Here is a 10,545-nt window from a genome sequence, read left to right as displayed (position 1 = left end):
GTGGCTCAGTCGGTTAAGCGCCTGACTCTCGGTTTTGGCTCAGGTCATGATCTCCCGGTTTGTGTGTTCGAGTCCCGCGACGGGCTCCCTGCTGGCGGCGCGGAGCCTGGTTGGGATTCCCTGTCTCTCCCTCTCTTTCTGCCCCTCCCCTGCTCACGTTCTCTCTCTCTCTCTCAAAATAAATAAAGACAAAATTGTAAAAACAGAAAAGAAATAAAATGTGGGCCACATATGTCATTTTAAATTATCTAATAGCCATATAAAACAAAATAAGTTGAAAAAAAGGTGAATTTAATTTTAATAGGTTATTTAACCTAATATACCCAAGATATTATCACCTTATATTGATTTGTAATCAACTTAAAAATTGTTGAGAGGGGCGCCTGGGTGGCGCAGTCGGTTAAGCGTCCAACTTCAGCCAGGTCACGATCTCGCGGTCCGGGAGTTCGAGCCCCGCGTCAGGCTCTGGGCTCATGGCTCGGAGCCTGGAGCCTGTTTCCGATTCTGTGTCTCCCTCTCTCTCTGCCCCTCCCCCGCTCATGCTCTGTCTCTCTCTATCCCAAAAATAAATAAACGTTGAAAAAAAAAATATATATATATAAAAAATTGTTGAGATATTTTACATTCTTCTCTTATACACTAGGTTTTTGTGTATTTTACTCTCCTCGTACATCTGAATTTGGACTAAGCCACACTTCAAATGCTCAGTACGTGTGGCCAGTGGCCGCCACACAGGACCACAGAGGCCTGGCTCATTGCTCTCCAGATTATCACGTACCTTCGGCATCAGGCCCCCCAAGGAACCAGCCAGCTCCCTGCTACCCAGCTGTGGTCATTGGCAACATCAGCTTTCCCCGGGACCCCTTAGAAATACAGAATCTCAGGCCTCACCCAGGGGCTGTTTAAATCAGAATCAAGGGGCACCGGGGTGACTCCGTGGGTTAAGCATCCGACTCTGGATTCGGGCTCAGGTCATAATCTCAGGTTCATGAGTTCAAGCCCCGCACTGGGCTCCATACTGGCCGTGTAGAGCCTGCCCGGGATTCTCTCTCTCCCTCTCTCTGCATGCCCCCCCCCCCCGCCCAGCTCTCCCTGTCTCTCTCTCTGTAAATAAAAAAATAATAATAAATCAGAATCGAACTTTAACACTCTCCCTGGGTGATGGTGGCACAGAAACTCTGAGAAGCCTGTTGTCGTCTCTGAAGGACATCTGGGGGCAGGGGGCTCACTCTCCATGCCCCAGGAAGCTCGTGCCATCGTTAACTGGTTCCAATGATTAGAAAAGCACGGGTCCCTCCTTTATCGAGTGTTCTCGATGAGCCGGGCCCCGTGTTAAATGCGTCATACAAATTATCTCATTTAAGCCCAGGACCGCCCTCTGATACGGGGGCTAATTTTGGCTCCTTTTTTAAAGATGGATAAACGGAGGCCCCACAAACCAAAATGACTCACCCCAGATCCTGCGGCCGGCCAGCAGTCTGTCTCAAGGCCCATTTTCTTAGCCACTCGCTATACCAGGGTTTCCCCAAAACTTCTGCCCGCCAGCTGCCCCGAGGTGCTACCCAGAGCCGATTCGGAGCCCGGGACACTTTCCCGTCTCCATAGCAAAGGCAAGTGTCGTCGGGACTCAACCGAGATGGTCTTTGGCACCACGGCTTAATTTTTTGTGTGGGTTTCTTCTATTCCTGATTTCATTTCTTTTCATTTAATATTTCATTTATGGCTTGAGCAAACTCTGTTGGTAGCTGCCTACTCAGCATTTCCTTTCCTCATCAAGATTTAGGACAAGTTTAGAAATTGGCAACTGAGCAAATAGGCAGAAATTAATAAAAGTCATATGATGTCATTAGATAGCTCAAAGGTTCCCGGTTTCCAATTAAATAAGGTAGATGGTTAGAGCAATTATGTAAGGTACACATATTACGTGAGGGACCCCAATTATGCGAGGTTCACGTATGGGTACCCTGCTGAGGACGATCCTGAACTTGCACAAGATGTCACGAGATACCAGCGGGAAGGCAGGGTGATCAGACGGGGCCAAGTGAAGTGCAGTAAGCAAGCTATGAGTTTTCCCCCTTAACCGCTCTGTGTCAGGAAAAGCCCCAGAAAACTGGAAGAACGTTGCTTTCCACCTGTCTTTCCACCAAGGGCCTGGAAATGCCAACTGCTATTGTTTTGGAAACGACCTGTATATTCTCAGTGCAAAAGAAAAGTCATTCGTCTTGAATAATAAAGGAAACCATCGGAGGAAGGATCAAGAATTTGACTTTTTTTTTTTTTAAACAATTTGATGCTTTTTTAATGACGACTACCTTCTCTGACTTTCCAGAGCGTCAAGAATCCCGCGTGTTTGAGGAAAGGGCGGGGCGAGGACACCGGAGGAGGAGGGAAAGGAGGAAGGATGATGTGGCACCACCAGGAAGCTCTACACGTCAGACCTATGGAAATAAAATCCCACGTCACATGAGATGCCTGCACTGATTTCCTCCAAATTTAGAAACTATATCTGGGGTGGTCAAAGAAGATAGCGACTCTGTGGCAAACACAACTTCACGTGGGTCGGGGGGGCGGGGGGGGGGGGCTACGAGGGATCCCAGAGAAGTAGTCATCCTCCTGAGCAGTGGATGGTAACCAGAGGACCTTTCTCACGATCAGTTGATAAAGAAATGTCAAACCTATCCAGAAGTCACAAACAGAGAAAACAAACAGCAATTTCAAAGAGGAGTCCCGAGTTAGCGTCCTCACTGCAGACAATCTGAATTGCAGCCCATGAGTTGTGACCTAGAGCCTTCTGACATGGGCATTTCTACACGGCTGCGGGCACCGGTTGATTTAAAGATGGGTAATGATCGCCCAGCACGATGATCCGGGGACTACAGTCAGTTGTGAAATACACCCCAAACCCCACCGCTGGCACCACCAGAAGCAGCCTCCACTCCCTGGTCACTGTTGTTCTTCTGCTCACCAAACACCTCACGTCCACGGTCGGGGTCCCTCCTGCAGGACGTGGGTCGGGGTCTCCAGGATAAGTGAGATCCCAGCCAGCAGGAAACTGGGATTTGGGTAACGTGCAACAGCTTCTCTGGGATAGAACCGACCTTTTTCACCACTGCATCCTCAAGACCTAGGATGATGCTTTGCTCCGGGGGGGGGGGGGAGGCGTTCAGTATAAAGTTGTCAACCGACCATCCTTGGAGACCTCACTCCTCTGTTCTAAAGCTCTTCATTGACAGCAGCGGTGACCACGGCAGCTAACGTTTACTGGAGGTTTATTTTGTCCCAAACGCCATCCTAAACATTCTACTGACTTTACCCAAACATCAGGTACCCCACCAGTGTGATGAGACCAGGACCATTATTCGTATCTGACGCACAAGGAAACCAAGGCACCAGAAGATTCGGTAACATGTTCGATACCGCCTGCCAGTAGGTGGCAGGACCAGGATTTGAACTCAGATCAGCCAGCCCCCTTATTTGGAACCGCCTCGCTATAATGTTTCATTTTTATTTGTATTCTGGGCATCCAGAAGCAAACAGTAACCCCAGACGCTCCTTTGGGGGAGGGAAAAGAAGGGCATTCTTCAGCAGAGGACGGCCACCCTCGAAATCTCTAGCCACCAACCCCACCCCCTCCCCACGACCCCCAGCAGCTCCATTCAAGGGCCCAAACATTCACTCATTCTGAAGTCCTGCTCTCCAGGAGTCAGGAACTGGTCCATGAAGGGAGGAGAATGTCGATACAATGTAGCATTGAAATAAACTTCTACCCAACGTGGCCAAGCTGGGAGCCCCAAGCTAGGCACTGAGCAGGGCGTGGGGACATCGTATGTGCTGTCGTCCAGCGGCTTCCAACCTGTCTGCCCCCACACAGACGAGGAGCTGGCCAGTTCTCATTTGAGCCCGATGGCGGGGTCAAGACGAAATGTGTCGGAGGCATGCAGAGGGGCTGAGATCACTGTGAGTTGAGGTCATTGCCATTCTTAGAGAGATGAAAGCAAAAAACAGCCCTGACAGATGACTCGAGTGTCCCTGTCATTTCTCAGCATTTCCCCGGAGATGCTTATTCAGAAGAAGTGGGATGGCAATGTTTCCGCGGCCACATCTGTACAGCAGCCCTAGGCCGAGGACGCCCCCGAACTGCCTTTAAGCTCCCAGGGTTCCACTCTGGTTAGAAAACCTCAGAGGAATAGCATCTCGGTGAAGGGTGCGCAGGGCTGGTTGTGGTTAGTGGCTGGGGATCGCTGAGGTTCAGTGAGGTCAAGTAAGCTTCTTGAACTTGGCTCTGTCTTTGAATAACACATACCAACCCGCTTTAACACTCCAAAGGGTAACCTCTAGTGCAAATAGCCCGGAGATCTTTCTCCAGAAGGGCCACAGGGGCACACGCCCACTTCTCAGGGCCCTGCCCAAGGCTCTAGGGAGCACTTCCGCCCTTCGCTGGACCAATTTTCCAAAGTGCTCTGTAATTAAAGCCTCCCAGAAGAGATCCTCTCCTTGTCACTGAGAAGAGAAAAATAGAGCATTCCTGCAACTGTTTGGTACCTTGGGCGGTGGGGCTTCATTTGTAGCCAGTTCAAGTAAAGGGCCACAATCGGAGCAGTAGTAGAAGCCAGTATTTTACAGGACAGCCCATCGAAGGCCCTTCAAGCATGTTCATCACCTTAAAATTTTCTTTAATGTTTATTTATTTTTGAGGGAGAGAGACGGACAGAGCGTGAGAGAGGGAGGGGCAGAGAGAGGGGGAGAAATAGAACTTGAAGCAGGCTCCAGGCTCCGAGCTGTCAGCGCAGAGCCCCACACGGGGCTCGAACCCACGAACCCTGAGATCATGACCTGAGCCGAAGTCGGGCGCTTAACTGACTGAGCCACCCAGGCGCCCTGCATGTTCATCACCTTTAAAGTGCAAAGGTAAAGGGGGCGCCTGGGTGGCTCAGTCGGTTAAGCGTCCAACCTCGGCTCAGGTCATGATCTCACGGTTTGTGGGTTCGAGCCCCCTGTCGGGCTCTGTACTGACAGCCCGGAGCCTAGAGCCTGCCTCAGATTCCGTGTCTGCCCCCCGCTGCCCACACTCCATCTCTGTCTCTCCCTCAAAAATAAATAAACATCAGAAAAAAAATTTTTTAAGTGCAGAAGTAGAGCTGACGTAGAGTTTGCTCTAAATAGCACGATTTGAATTGATTTTTTTCCCCTGTGACACTTTTGCAAGAGAATAGCTAGTTTGGCCTGTGTGGCACCTGGCATGGAGCCCCTTAAGCATAATCTGTTTCTGCACAGCGCATGGGTTCATTCATTCCCTCACCAGGTATTTAACGAGCACCTCCTAAATGCAAAGAGAGCCTGGAGAAAAAAAGACCAACAGGTCCTGCCTTCGTGGGGCTTGCGTTCTTGCGGGGGAGGCAGACAGAAAAATAATAAGATGTATCTGTTTGTCCCATAATTTGTGATCCATGCTGTGTAAAACAGAGAAATAAAAAGTGACTAGTATGAGGAAGGAAAAGGTATAGGTTGGGTTCAGGCTCAAGAAAGACCTTTTTGCACAGGGAAGCTTCATACTGCATTCAGAAAGGAGCCAGTCTCGCACAGGGCGGGGGGGGGGGGGGGGCGGGGAGATCTTTCCGGTCTGAGGAATAGCTTGTGCCAATGTCCTGGGGCAGGATGGGGCACAGCTGAATTGGAGAGGCTGAGAGAGTAGCAGTGGGGCTGCACTGTAACGAGTGAGAGAGAAGAGCCTGAGGGAATAGGCAGAAGCCAAGCCAGGTGCTCCGTGCTCTAAAGGTAGCCTCTCTTCTCCAACCTTCTGCCGGGTTTCACTCAGCATCTCAACACAACAGACCGGCGCCTAACTCCTCCCGCTCTCCCTCATTTAGCACCCCAGGAACACTGTCCCGTGGCTTTCAAAGAAAAACCGGCACCCTCTGGCCACCCTCTGCTTTGTTCCAGCAGCTTCCACAGCGATGAAAAGCAGGCTCCACAGAAAGAGCCTGGGTGATGTCCCCCCAGTGCGCATGTTCTTCCCACCCCATCGAGCCAGCCCGGGGTGGCTGCACTCAGTATTCTGCCACAGTCGTTGATAATAATTGTTGCATTAATTGGTGCTGTCCGGACCAGACAGAACGTAAAAGATCCCACTGTGTCCAATAATTAATGTTTTTCCCTCACTGCAACGCCATTAATAAGGGGCCCTTCCAAGAAACGAGTAATTGGCTGGTTGGGCGTCATTAGGGTATTTATAGATAAGCTTTGGTCTGAAGACATAGAGGAAAGCTGATTATGTTTATTTAGACTCTATTATCTATCGCTAATGTGTTATCCTGCGTTGCGATCATCCCCATTCTCTGGGTCCTAATGATCCAGGGCACACTCACAATGTGATTTCAGTGATCTGCAACGTGGCTTTATCTCTGCTGCAAGGCAGAGAGGGGGGACAGAGGGGACGGCTGTTCACAGGTTCCGCGTGCTCCCACTCATCCACCGTGAACCTTCTCTTTCCGCTGAGAAATTTAGAGCAAGGCTCTTGGAAGTACTAGAAAGACAGTTTCTCCTAATTAAACCTCAGAGGAGGGGAAGTTTCTTGGGTTTGTGATTATCTGAAGGGTTTTTGAAAATGTAAATCTGGTTGGGGAGACATCGCTTTGCAAAAATCGAAGGGAAAAGAGGCCGCCTGGATTTGAGATGATCTCTCAGTGACAACGAGTGACGAGGTCTCGCAGCTGATAAAACCTGGCCGAAATATATGCGTCACACGAGATAAACGCATATGCTTCCAAGCGCTCTCTGGACCCCGGGAAGCGGGCACGGTGGCATGGGGGGGCTGCTTTTTCTCCCAGAAGCCTTCGATCCACTTGTCCGTTGCTAAAAGTTTTAGGAAAGGTTTCTTACGTTATTTTTAAAAGATAGATGAGCACAACAGGGTGAGTGTACTTCATGTCATTGGATTGTACCGTTAAAAATGACTAAAACGGTGCTTGCTTCGACAGCACGTGTACTAAAATGGGAACGATGCAGAGAAGATTAGCACGGCCCCTTGTGCAAGGTTGACGTGAAAATGTGTGAAGCTTCCATATTTGGGGGTTTCTTTATGTTTCCAAGGAAAGGATTGAGTTTTTCTCATCAAAACTAGCTCTTTTCACAAATGAATTATCAGGTTACACTTGAAAAAAATGATCAAAACGGTAAGTTATATATATATGTGTATATGTATATATATATATATATATACACATACATACACGTATATATATACACACGTATAGATATACACACACATATATATACATATATATACACACACATATATATGTATACATATAGATATATACACATGTATATATATCTACACGTGTGTATATATATACGTATATATATACATGTATATATGTGTGTGTGTATATATATAGCCCATTACTAGAATAGGATAATATAATTTGTAAGCAGAATTCAAAAGCATAAAGAAGCACTGGGCTTTTTTGCTTTATAACTGTGATGTATCTGATATTAATTTTAGCAACCAAACACTTCTAAATGGTCTCTTCTGCACATGAAACGGCCCTCATGTTAATATTCCGAAAACCTTACCTTCACCACAAAAAGCCAGGACAATTATTTTGTCGGTTGACTGAGCTGGACAGTCAGTTTATGGGGGTGGAAGAGCGAACTCAACCTGCCTCGTTTTTACCACTTCCTGTTAAACTTGTTCTGTGGACAGTTCTTTATCCACTCCTGGCTGTTACTCTCACATGGGTCCCACAGCTTTTTGTGACTCTTATTTATTATAAAGAACCCAGTTCCATCTAATAAAGAAAAGTATAGGGGCGCCTGGGTGGCGCAGTCGGTTAAGCGTCCGACTTCAGCCAGGTCACGATCTCGCGGTCCGTGAGTTCGAGCCCCGCATCGGGCTCTGGGCTGATGGCTCAGAGCCTGGAGCCTGTTTCCGATTCTGTGTCTCCCTCTCTCTCTGCCCCTCCCCCGTTCATGCTCTGTCTCTCTCTCTCCCCCCAAAAAATAAATAAATGTTGAAAAAAAAAATTTAAAAAAAAAAAAAGAAAAGTATAGCCCAGTGGGGATGTGCATCTACGTGCTGCACACGTGTGATGAGCTCTAGACATCATATTCACATGTTTCAAGGCACGGTGGGAGTCTCCGGCCCCGAGGCCAAGTTCAGGCTCGGCCCATGTCTCACAGCATGTTCAGCGGTGAAAGGTGCATAACCTCGTTAAGCAAAGGTTCCACACCTGTGAGATGAGGGTGCTGCTGTTGCTCTTGGAAAGATGTGAGACGATGTCTGTGGAGGCAGGTGCGGACAAGGGACCCTGCAAATATCCACCTCTCCCCATCTGCCCTTGTACATGTGAAAGCATCCGACCCGTACGGCCCTCCACTCACCGCCCCTGCCCTTGCCCCCGTGCTGTCTTCTCTGTGAAGAACGCACTCGGGAGCCCTGACCCGCCTCTGGTTTTGCAATAAGCTCCCAGAGAGTTGACCTGTGCACGAAGGCGTGATGTAACTTTGCAAATTAAATGTGTAAGGCTTTTAGAAAAACGATGCCCTTTCCTCCCCAGCTCCCCACCGCTGGGAGCAGGTAATTTGTGGGCACATCTGTTGCAGGTGTTGGGGAATACTCTTGGAGATATTCCTAGATCCTGGCCTGGGGTCTAAAGGTTGAGAAGCTGGCTCCTGGGACCCGGCGACGCCTGCAGCGTCAGAATAACAGGAGTGAGGGGGAAGGCCTGGGAGCAGGGCTGGGGCTGGGCAGGTGGCCAAGGTGGCTGGGTGGGTCAGCAAGCGGGGAAGCCAGAAAAGACCAGGACCGCTGTCAGGGGCAGGAAAAGGAAGCAGGGGCTGCGACCCGAACATATACGTGCACCGTGTTCACCCAGATGCCGTTTACCGGATTTCTCTGGCCCAGGCAAGCCACTTAACCCCTCTTGGCCACGGGAAGAGTGCCGGCCTGCTTCGCCCCCAGGCTGAAGTTGTGCTGGCTGGCAGCACTTTAATTTACAGAATGCCTTCTGGGCATTCGCATCCTGCCAGGTGCAGGAGGTGGAGGCGGGGAGGGTGCAGGATCAAAGAGAAAAAGAGGCAGCCTTGCCTGAAAGAACCCATCACTCTTCTTCCGGTCTTGCCCGGGCTCCTCATTTTTCTCAGCATAAAATCCAGACTCGGATTCGAGATCCACACGCAACTTTGGGATCCGGCCCTGGTGCCGCCCTCGGGCAACATTTTGCAAATGCTCCTTTGCTACCCCGAGACAAAATCCGGAGGTCGCACGATTTTTCTACACGCTGAACCACTGATCGGGGTTTCAACCAACATATGCCTTCACTGTAATATAAAGGTGGGAAAAGAGAAGTCATAGGTAATAAGACAATGTGAATTTCATCAGGTAAACTCCCTGGCCGTGACTTCACTAGTCAACATAAGGACCTGCCTTTGTGTGTGAAGCCATAGCCGATGCCACAGGTACAAACGCACGTGACAACAGACGTGATCCTCGGGAGACTCGAATTCCAAAAGCGATGGTGTCGCGTGGGTGACACCATTTCCCAACTTGGTGAACATTACTGGGTCGCGTTCCAAACAGAACACACAGGGCAACCTTCCCTTAATTTATATGACAGTTCCGTTCCCAGACAAGGTCGTGTATGGCTGATACCCTGCCCAAGTGACCTTCAGTTTATACGAACGGGAGAGTTAAGTCCAGGGTAAGATGGCTTGCCACCTACGTGAATATCCGTCAGGACACCCCGAAGTCGTGCAGGACCCAGGACGGCCCATTGCTCTGTGGGACTGTGCCATGCACTGCGTGAAGTCTCGCGTCCTCGGTGCCTGCTCACTGAGCCTGCGGCACCCCCCTCCCGCAATTATCTCGAACGGTCTCAAGAGGGCAACGTTGCCCGCCTTGGGAATCACTGATCTAGCCCCTGCCTACCTCTCCAACACTGGCCTTGTCCTACTCTCTCCTCCTTCACTACATTCCCGGCCACATGAGCCCTTGGCCATTCCTGCAACACATCACAGGCCTTTGCCTACGGCATTCCCTCCCCCAGGAATGCTGTTCCCTAGCTGTTCACACAGCGGCCTTCTCACCCTTCGTGTCTCAGCTCACATAACATCTCCACGGAAACAACTTGCCCAGACGCCCTGTCTACAGTCACACGCGCATCCCCAGGCCTGCCAGTCTCGGCCATGGTCCCCTGTTCTTGTCCCTCACACATCGTGCTGGAAGGATCTTTTTCTAGGTCGTCTTTCTCACCAGACTGGGGTCAGCAAACTTTTCTGTAAGGGTCCAGAGAGCAAATAGCTTAGGCTTTGCAGGCCATATGGTCTCTGTCACGGCAACTCCACTCTGTCCTTACAGCTCAAAAGCAGCCACTGACCACATGTGAACAAACGGGCATGCCCGTGCACCGATAAAGCTTTATTTAAAAAAAATTTTTTTTGGGGGGCGCCTGGGTGGCGCAGTCGGTTAAGCGTCCGACTTCAGCCAGGTCACGATCTCGCGGTCTGTGAGTTCGAGCCCCGCGTTGGGCTCTGGGCTGATGGCTC

At 49.9% G+C, this 10,545-nt stretch overlaps 1 non-coding gene across 1 annotated transcript; it reads left to right on the top strand.

Annotated features, from left to right (window-relative positions):
* The first annotated feature begins 6,961 nt into the window (after window positions 1–6,961).
* On the top strand, window positions 6,962–7,066 carry LOC111557163. The gene has a single exon (XR_002737022.1). It is a non-coding gene; the product is annotated as a U6 spliceosomal RNA (small nuclear RNA).
* The last annotated feature ends 3,479 nt before the right edge of the window (window positions 7,067–10,545 follow it).

This window comes from Felis catus, chromosome D2 (genome assembly GCF_018350175.1).
Source record: "Felis catus isolate Fca126 chromosome D2, F.catus_Fca126_mat1.0, whole genome shotgun sequence".
Lineage (NCBI taxonomy): Eukaryota > Metazoa > Chordata > Mammalia > Carnivora > Felidae > Felis > Felis catus.
This window is presented reverse-complemented; position numbering and strand designations above follow the sequence as displayed.